Here is a 10,705-nt window from a genome sequence, read left to right as displayed (position 1 = left end):
AATTTTTTTCCGGGAAATTCGCCATTTTTTTGCCACTTGTACAAATGTTTCTTTCCTCAGTGCTATTGTTCCGGCGGCCTCCAACGTAAAAATTTATCGTTACCTGGGACACCTGGCATCCTTGGAAACTTATTGTTTCCTCAATTTTTTTGAGGTTTTCCCCATATTTCTTAATTCTTTCTCCATTTTTGTAAGGAGCGAAGGCACTCGGCGTTGCCCGTCAGCCCGTCGGGACATTTCTTGCTACTTTTCATGCGGACATTATTCCATAGAAGGGTTTTAAGTTTTTGGCCGCCATTTCAAAAGATGGCAACAAATCGAACCCGAAAGACCATTCAGCCCGTCTACAGGTTAAAGGAAATTTTTTTTTCCGGGAAATTCGCCATTTTTTGACACTTGTACAAATGTTTCTTTCCTCAGTGCCATTGTTCCGGCGGCCTCCAACGTAAAAATTTATCGTTACCTGGGACACCTGGCATCCTTGGAATCTAATTGTTTCCTCAATTTTTTCGAGGTTTTCCCCTATATTTCTTAATTCTTTCTCCATTTTTGTAAGGAGCGAAGGCACTCGGCGTTGCCCGTCAGCCCGTCGGGACATTTCTTGCTACTTTTCATGCGGACATTATTCCATAAAGAAGGGTTTTAAGTTTTTGGCCGCCATTTCAAAAGATGGCAACCAATCGAACCCGAAAGACCATTCACCCGTCTACAGGTTAAAGGAAATTTTTTTTTCCGGGAAATTCGCCATTTTTTGACACTTGTACAAATGTTTCTTTCCTCAGTGCCATTGTTCCGGCGGCCTCCAACGTAAAAATTTATCGTTACCTGGGACACCTGGCATCCTTGGAAACTTATTGTTTCCTCAATTTTTTTGAGGTTTTCCCCATATTTCTTAATTCTTTCTCCATTTTTGTAAGGAGCGAAGGCACTCGGCGTTGCCCGTCAGCCCGTCGGGACATTTCTTGCTACTTTTCATGCGGACATTATTTCATAAAGAAGGGTTTTAAGTTTTTGGCCGCCATTTCAAAAGATGGCAACAAATCGAACCCGAAAGACCATTCAGCCCGTCTACAGGTTAAAGGAAATTTTTTTTTCCGGGAAATTCGCCATTTTTTGACACTTGAACAAATGTTTCTTTCCTCAGTGCCATTGTTCCGGCGGCCTCCAACGTAAAAATTTATCGTTACCTGGGACACCTGGCATCCTTGGAAACTTATTGTTTCCTCAATTTTTTTGAGGTTTTCCCCCATATTTCTTAATTCTTTCTCCATTTTTGTAAGGAGCGAAGGCACTCGGCGTTGCCCGTCAGCCCGTCGGGACATTTCTTGCTACTTTTCATGCGGACATTATTTCATAAAGAAGGGTTTTAAGTTTTTGGCCGCCATTTAAAAAGATGGCAACAAATCGAACCCGAAAGACCATTCAGCCCGTCTACAGGTTAAAGGAAATTTTTTTTCCGGGAAATTCCCCATTTTTTTGCCACTTGTACAAATGTTTCTTTCCTCAGTGCCATTGTTCCAGCGGCCTCCAACGTAAAAATTTATCGTTACCTGGAACACCTGGCATCCTTGGAAACTTATTGTTTCCTCAATTTTTTTTGAGGTTTTCCCCCATATTTCTTAATTCTTTCTCCATTTTTGTAAGGAGCGAAGGCACTCGGCGTTGCCCGTCAGCCCGTCGGGACATTTCTTGCTACTTTTCATGCGGACATTATTTCATAAAGAAGGGTTTTAAGTTTTTGGCCGCCATTTAAAAAGATGGCAAGAAATCGAACCCGAAAGACCATTCAGCCCGTTTACAGGTTAAAGGAAATTTTTTTTCCGGGAAATTCCCCTTTTTTTTGCCACTTGTACAAATGTTTCTTTCCTCAGTGCCATTGTTCCGGCGGCCTCCAACGTAAAAATTTATCGATACCTGGGACACCTGCCATCCTTGGAAACTTATTGTTTCCTCAATTTTTTTGAGGTTTTCCCCCATATTTCTTAATTCTTTCTCCATTTTTGTAAGGAGCGAAGGCACTCGGCGTTGCCCGTTAGCCCGTCGGGACATTTCTTGCTACTTTTCACGCGGACATTATTTCATAAAGAAGGGTTTTAAGTTTTTGGCCGCCATTTAAAAAGATGGCAACAAATCGAACCCGAAAGACCATTCAGCCCGTTTACAGGTTAAAGGAAATTTTTTTCCGGGAAATTCGCCATTTTTTTGCCACTTGTACAAATGTTTCTTTCCTCAGTGCTAGTTTTCCGGCGGCCTCCAACGTAAAAATTTATCGTTACCTGGGACACCTGGCATCCTTGGAAACTTATTGTTTCCTCAATTTTTTTGAGGTTTTCCCCATATTTCTTAATTCTTTCTCCATTTTTGTAAGGAGCGAAGACACTCGGCGTTGCCCGTCAGCCCGTCGGGACATTTCTTGCTACTTTTCATGCGGACATTATTCCATAGAAGGGTTTTAAGTTTTTGGCCGCCATTTCAAAAGATGGCAACAAATCGAACCCGAAAGACCATTCAGCCCGTCTACAGGTTAAAGGAAATTTTTTTTCCGGGAAATTCGCCATTTTTTGACACTTGTACAAATGTTTCTTTCCTCAGTGCCATTGTTCCGGCGGCCTCCAACGTAAAAATTTATCGTTACCTGGGACACCTGGCATCCTTGGAATCTAATTGTTTCCTCAATTTTTTCGAGGTTTTCCCCTATATTTCTTAATTCTTTCTCCATTTTTGTAAGGAGCGAAGGCACTCGGCGTTGCCCGTCAGCCCGTCGGGACATTTCTTGCTACTTTTCATGCGGACATTATTCCATAAAGAAGGGTTTTAAGTTTTTGGCCGCCATTTCAAAAGATGGCAACCAATCGAACCCGAAAGACCATTCACCCGTCTACAGGTTAAAGGAAATTTTTTTTTCCGGGAAATTCGCCATTTTTTGACACTTGTACAAATGTTTCTTTCCTCAGTGCCATTGTTCCGGCGGCCTCCAACGTAAAAATTTATCGTTACCTGGGACACCTGGCATCCTTGGAAACTTATTGTTTCCTCAATTTTTTTGAGGTTTTCCCCATATTTGTTAATTCTTTCTCCATTTTTGTAAGGAGCGAAGGCACTCGGCGTTGCCCGTCAGCCCGTCGGGACATTTCTTGCTACTTTTCATGCGGACATTATTTCATAAAGAAGGGTTTTAAGTTTTTGGCCGCCATTTCAAAAGATGGCAACAAATCGAACCCGAAAGACCATTCAGCCCGTCTACAGGTTAAAGGAAATTTTTTTTTCCGGGAAATTCGCCATTTTTTGACACTTGAACAAATGTTTCTTTCCTCAGTGCCATTGTTCCGGCGGCCTCCAACGTAAAAATTTATCGTTACCTGGGACACCTGGCATCCTTGGAAACTTATTGTTTCCTCAATTTTTTTGAGGTTTTCCCCCATATTTCTTAATTCTTTCTCCATTTTTGTAAGGAGCGAAGGCACTCGGCGTTGCCCGTCAGCCCGTCGGGACATTTCTTGCTACTTTTCATGCGGACATTATTTCATAAAGAAGGGTTTTAAGTTTTTGGCCGCCATTTCAAAAGATGGCAACAAATCGAACCCGAAAGACCATTCAGCCCGTCTACAGGTTAAAGGAAATTTTTTTTTCCGGGAAATTCGCCATTTTTTGACACTTGTACAAATGTTTCTTTCCTCAGTGCCATTGTTCCGGCGGCCTCCAACGTAAAAATTTATCGATACCTGGGACACCTGCCATCCTTGGAAACTTATTGTTTCCTCAATTTTTTTGAGGTTTTCCCCCATATTTCTTAATTCTTTCTCCATTTTTGTAAGGAGCGAAGGCACTCGGCGTTGCCCGTCAGCCCGTCGGGACATTTCTTGCTACTTTTCACGTGGACATTATTTCATAAAGAAGGGTTTTAAGTTTTTGGCCGCCATTTAAAAAGATGGCAACAAATCGAACCCGAAAGACCATTCAGCCCGTTTACAGGTTAAAGGAAATTTTTTTCCGGGAAATTCGCCATTTTTTTGCCACTTGTACAAATGTTTCTTTCCTCAGTGCTATTGTTCCGGCGGCCTCCAACGTAAAAATTTATCGTTACCTGGGACACCTGGCATCCTTGGAAACTTATTGTTTCCTCAATTTTTTTGAGGTTTTCCCCATATTTCTTAATTCTTTCTCCATTTTTGTAAGGAGCGAAGGCACTCGGCGTTGCCCGTCAGCCCGTCGGGACATTTCTTGCTACTTTTCATGCGGACATTATTCCATAGAAGGGTTTTAAGTTTTTGGCCGCCATTTCAAAAGATGGCAACAAATCGAACCCGAAAGACCATTCAGCCCGTCTACAGGTTAAAGGAAATTTTTTTTTCCGGGAAATTCGCCATTTTTTGACACTTGTACAAATGTTTCTTTCCTCAGTGCCATTGTTCCGGCGGCCTCCAACGTAAAAATTTATCGTTACCTGGGACACCTGGCATCCTTGGAATCTAATTGTTTCCTCAATTTTTTCGAGGTTTTCCCCTATATTTCTTAATTCTTTCTCCATTTTTGTAAGGAGCGAAGGCACTCGGCGTTGCCCGTCAGCCCGTCGGGACATTTCTTGCTACTTTTCATGCGGACATTATTCCATAAAGAAGGGTTTTAAGTTTTTGGCCGCCATTTCAAAAGATGGCAACCAATCGAACCCGAAAGACCATTCACCCGTCTACAGGTTAAAGGAAATTTTTTTTTCCGGGAAATTCGCCATTTTTTGACACTTGTACAAATGTTTCTTTCCTCAGTGCCATTGTTCCGGCGGCCTCCAACGTAAAAATTTATCGTTACCTGGGACACCTGGCATCCTTGGAAACTTATTGTTTCCTCAATTTTTTTGAGGTTTTCCCCATATTTCTTAATTCTTTCTCCATTTTTGTAAGGAGCGAAGGCACTCGGCGTTGCCCGTCAGCCCGTCGGGACATTTCTTGCTACTTTTCATGCGGACATTATTTCATAAAGAAGGGTTTTAAGTTTTTGGCCGCCATTTCAAAAGATGGCAACAAATCGAACCCGAAAGACCATTCAGCCCGTCTACAGGTTAAAGGAAATTTTTTTTTCCGGGAAATTCGCCATTTTTTGACACTTGAACAAATGTTTCTTTCCTCAGTGCCATTGTTCCGGCGGCCTCCAACGTAAAAATTTATCGTTACCTGGGACACCTGGCATCCTTGGAAACTTATTGTTTCCTCAATTTTTTTGAGGTTTTCCCCCATATTTCTTAATTCTTGCTCCATTTTTGTAAGGAGCGAAGGCACTCGGCGTTGCCCGTCAGCCCGTCGGGACATTTCTTGCTACTTTTCATGCGGACATTATTTCATAAAGAAGGGTTTTAAGTTTTTGGCCGCCATTTAAAAAGATGGCAACAAATCGAACCCGAAAGACCATTCAGCCCGTCTACAGGTTAAAGGAAATTTTTTTTCCGGGAAATTCCCCTTTTTTTTGCCACTTGTACAAATGTTTCTTTCCTCAGTGCCATTGTTCCGGCGGCCTCCAACGTAAAAATTTATCGATACCTGGGACACCTGCCATCCTTGGAAACTTATTGTTTCCTCAATTTTTTTGAGGTTTTCCCCCATATTTCTTAATTCTTTCTCCATTTTTGTAAGGAGCGAAGGCACTCGGCGTTGCCCGTCAGCCCGTCGGGACATTTCTTGCTACTTTTCATGCGGACATTATTCCATAGAAGGGTTTTAAGTTTTTGGCCGCCATTTCAAAAGATGGCAACAAATCGAACCCGAAAGACCATTCAGCCCGTCTACAGGTTAAAGGAAATTTTTTTTCCGGGAAATTCGCCATTTTTTGACACTTGTACAAATGTTTCTTTCCTCAGTGCCATTGTTCCGGCGGCCTCCAACGTAAAAATTTATCGTTACCTGGAACACCTGGCATCCTTGGAAACTTATTGTTTCCTCAATTTTTTTTGAGGTTTTCCCCCATATTTCTTAATTCTTGCTCCATTTTTGTAAGGAGCGAAGGCACTCGGCGTTGCCCGTCAGCCCGTCGGGACATTTCTTGCTACTTTTCATGCGGACATTATTTCATAAAGAAGGGTTTTAAGTTTTTGGCCGCCATTTAAAAAGATGGCAACAAATCGAACCCGAAAGACCATTCAGCCCGTCTACAGGTTAAAGGAAATTTTTTTTCCGGGAAATTCGCCATTTTTTTGCCACTTGTACAAATGTTTCTTTCCTCAGTGCTAGTTTTCCGGCGGCCTCCAACGTAAAAATTTATCGTTACCTGGGACACCTGGCATCCTTGGAAACTTATTGTTTCCTCAATTTTTTTGAGGTTTTCCCCATATTTCTTAATTCTTTCTCCATTTTTGTAAGGAGCGAAGACACTCGGCGTTGCCCGTCAGCCCGTCGGGACATTTCTTGCTACTTTTCATGCGGACATTATTCCATAGAAGGGTTTTAAGTTTTTGGCCGCCATTTCAAAAGATGGCAACAAATCGAACCCGAAAGACCATTCAGCCCGTCTACAGGTTAAAGGAAATTTTTTTTCCGGGAAATTCGCCATTTTTTGACACTTGTACAAATGTTTCTTTCCTCAGTGCCATTGTTCCGGCGGCCTCCAACGTAAAAATTTATCGTTACCTGGGACACCTGGCATCCTTGGAATCTAATTGTTTCCTCAATTTTTTCGAGGTTTTCCCCTATATTTCTTAATTCTTTCTCCATTTTTGTAAGGAGCGAAGGCACTCGGCGTTGCCCGTCAGCCCGTCGGGACATTTCTTGCTACTTTTCATGCGGACATTATTCCATAAAGAAGGGTTTTAAGTTTTTGGCCGCCATTTCAAAAGATGGCAACCAATCGAACCCGAAAGACCATTCACCCGTCTACAGGTTAAAGGAAGTTTTTTTTTCCGGGAAATTCGCCATTTTTTGACACTTGTACAAATGTTTCTTTCCTCAGTGCCATTGTTCCGGCGGCCTCCAACGTAAAAATTTATCGTTACCTGGGACACCTGGCATCCTTGGAAACTTATTGTTTCCTCAATTTTTTTGAGGTTTTCCCCATATTTCTTAATTCTTTCTCCATTTTTGTAAGGAGCGAAGGCACTCGGCGTTGCCCGTCAGCCCGTCGGGACATTTCTTGCTACTTTTCATGCGGACATTATTTCATAAAGAAGGGTTTTAAGTTTTTGGCCGCCATTTCAAAAGATGGCAACAAATCGAACCCGAAAGACCATTCAGCCCGTCTACAGGTTAAAGGAAATTTTTTTTTCCGGGAAATTCGCCATTTTTTGACACTTGAACAAATGTTTCTTTCCTCAGTGCCATTGTTCCGGCGGCCTCCAACGTAAAAATTTATCGTTACCTGGGACACCTGGCATCCTTGGAAACTTATTGTTTCCTCAATTTTTTTGAGGTTTTCCCCCATATTTCTTAATTCTTTCTCCATTTTTGTAAGGAGCGAAGGCACTCGGCGTTGCCCGTCAGCCCGTCGGGACATTTCTTGCTACTTTTCATGCGGACATTATTTCATAAAGAAGGGTTTTAAGTTTTTGGCCGCCATTTAAAAAGATGGCAACAAATCGAACCCGAAAGACCATTCAGCCCGTCTACAGGTTAAAGGAAATTTTTTTTCCGGGAAATTCCCCATTTTTTTGCCACTTGTACAAATGTTTCTTTCCTCAGTGCCATTGTTCCAGCGGCCTCCAACGTAAAAATTTATCGTTACCTGGAACACCTGGCATCCTTGGAAACTTATTGTTTCCTCAATTTTTTTTGAGGTTTTCCCCCATGTTTCTTAATTCTTTCTCCATTTTTGTAAGGAGCGAAGGCACTCGGCGTTGCCCGTCAGCCCGTCGGGACATTTCTTGCTACTTTTCATGCGGACATTATTTCATAAAGAAGGGTTTTAAGTTTTTGGCCGCCATTTAAAAAGATGGCAAGAAATCGAACCCGAAAGACCATTCAGCCCGTTTACAGGTTAAAGGAAATTTTTTTTCCGGGAAATTCCCCTTTTTTTTGCCACTTGTACAAATGTTTCTTTCCTCAGTGCCATTGTTCCGGCGGCCTCCAACGTAAAAATTTATCGATACCTGGGACACCTGCCATCCTTGGAAACTTATTGTTTCCTCAATTTTTTTGAGGTTTTCCCCCATATTTCTTAATTCTTTCTCCATTTTTGTAAGGAGCGAAGGCACTCGGCGTTGCCCGTCAGCCCGTCGGGACATTTCTTGCTACTTTTCACGCGGACATTATTTCATAAAGAAGGGTTTTAAGTTTTTGGCCGCCATTTAAAAAGATGGCAACAAATCGAACCCGAAAGACCATTCAGCCCGTTTACAGGTTAAAGGAAATTTTTTTCCGGGAAATTCGCCATTTTTTTGCCACTTGTACAAATGTTTCTTTCCTCAGTGCTAGTTTTCCGGCGGCCTCCAACGTAAAAATTTATCGTTACCTGGGACACCTGGCATCCTTGGAAACTTATTGTTTCCTCAATTTTTTTGAGGTTTTCCCCATATTTCTTAATTCTTTCTCCATTTTTGTAAGGAGCGAAGGCACTCGGCGTTGCCCGTCAGCCCGTCGGGACATTTCTTGCTACTTTTAACGCGGACATTATTTCATAAAGAAGGGTTTTAAGTTTTTGGCCGCCATTTAAAAAGATGGCAACAAATCGAACCCGAAAGACCATTCAGCCCGTCTACAGGTTAAAGGAAATTTTTTTTTCCGGGAAATTCGCCATTTTTTGACACTTGTACAAATGTTTCTTTCCTCAGTGCCATTGTTCCGGCGGCCTCCAACGTAAAAATTTATCGTTACCTGGGACACCTGGCATCCTTGGAATCTAATTGTTTCCTCAATTTTTTCGAGGTTTTCCCCTATATTTCTTAATTCTTTCTCCATTTTTGTAAGGAGCGAAGGCACTCGGCGTTGCCCGTCAGCCCGTCGGGACATTTCTTGCTACTTTTCATGCGGACATTATTCCATAAAGAAGGGTTTTAAGTTTTTGGCCGCCATTTCAAAAGATGGCAACCAATCGAACCCGAAAGACCATTCACCCGTCTACAGGTTAAAGGAAGTTTTTTTTTCCGGGAAATTCGCCATTTTTTGACACTTGTACAAATGTTTCTTTCCTCAGTGCCATTGTTCCGGCGGCCTCCAACGTAAAAATTTATCGTTACCTGGGACACCTGGCATCCTTGGAAACTTATTGTTTCCTCAATTTTTTTGAGGTTTTCCCCATATTTCTTAATTCTTTCTCCATTTTTGTAAGGAGCGAAGGCACTCGGCGTTGCCCGTCAGCCCGTCGGGACATTTCTTGCTACTTTTCATGCGGACATTATTTCATAAAGAAGGGTTTTAAGTTTTTGGCCGCCATTTCAAAAGATGGCAACAAATCGAACCCGAAAGACCATTCAGCCCGTCTACAGGTTAAAGGAAATTTTTTTTTCCGGGAAATTCGCCATTTTTTGACACTTGAACAAATGTTTCTTTCCTCAGTGCCATTGTTCCGGCGGCCTCCAACGTAAAAATTTATCGTTACCTGGGACACCTGGCATCCTTGGAAACTTATTGTTTCCTCAATTTTTTTGAGGTTTTCCCCCATATTTCTTAATTCTTTCTCCATTTTTGTAAGGAGCGAAGGCACTCGGCGTTGCCCGTCAGCCCGTCGGGACATTTCTTGCTACTTTTCATGCGGACATTATTTCATAAAGAAGGGTTTTAAGTTTTTGGCCGCCATTTAAAAAGATGGCAACAAATCGAACCCGAAAGACCATTCAGCCCGTCTACAGGTTAAAGGAAATTTTTTTTCCGGGAAATTCCCCATTTTTTTGCCACTTGTACAAATGTTTCTTTCCTCAGTGCCATTGTTCCAGCGGCCTCCAACGTAAAAATTTATCGTTACCTGGAACACCTGGCATCCTTGGAAACTTATTGTTTCCTCAATTTTTTTTGAGGTTTTCCCCCATGTTTCTTAATTCTTTCTCCATTTTTGTAAGGAGCGAAGGCACTCGGCGTTGCCCGTCAGCCCGTCGGGACATTTCTTGCTACTTTTCATGCGAACATTATTTCATAAAGAAGGGTTTTAAGTTTTTGGCCGCCATTTAAAAAGATGGCAAGAAATCGAACCCGAAAGACCATTCAGCCCGTTTACAGGTTAAAGGAAATTTTTTTTCCGGGAAATTCCCCTTTTTTTTGCCACTTGTACAAATGTTTCTTTCCTCAGTGCCATTGTTCCGGCGGCCTCCAACGTAAAAATTTATCGATACCTGGGACACCTGCCATCCTTGGAAACTTATTGTTTCCTCAATTTTTTTGAGGTTTTCCCCCATATTTCTTAATTCTTTCTCCATTTTTGTAAGGAGCGAAGGCACTCGGCGTTGCCCGTCAGCCCGTCGGGACATTTCTTGCTACTTTTCACGCGGACATTATTTCATAAAGAAGGGTTTTAAGTTTTTGGCCGCCATTTAAAAAGATGGCAACAAATCGAACCCGAAAGACCATTCAGCCCGTTTACAGGTTAAAGGAAATTTTTTTCCGGGAAATTCGCCATTTTTTTGCCACTTGTACAAATGTTTCTTTCCTCAGTGCTAGTTTTCCGGCGGCCTCCAACGTAAAAATTTATCGTTACCTGGGACACCTGGCATCCTTGGAAACTTATTGTTTCCTCAATTTTTTTGAGGTTTTCCCCATATTTCTTAATTCTTTCTCCATTTTTGTAAGGAGCGAAGGCA

Source organism: Phalangium opilio, unplaced genomic scaffold, assembly GCF_054372755.1.
Source record: "Phalangium opilio isolate 3A_F unplaced genomic scaffold, DU_Popi_V2 ptg000043l_1, whole genome shotgun sequence".
Lineage (NCBI taxonomy): Eukaryota > Metazoa > Arthropoda > Arachnida > Opiliones > Phalangiidae > Phalangium > Phalangium opilio.
Note: the sequence above shows the minus strand (reverse complement) of the source record.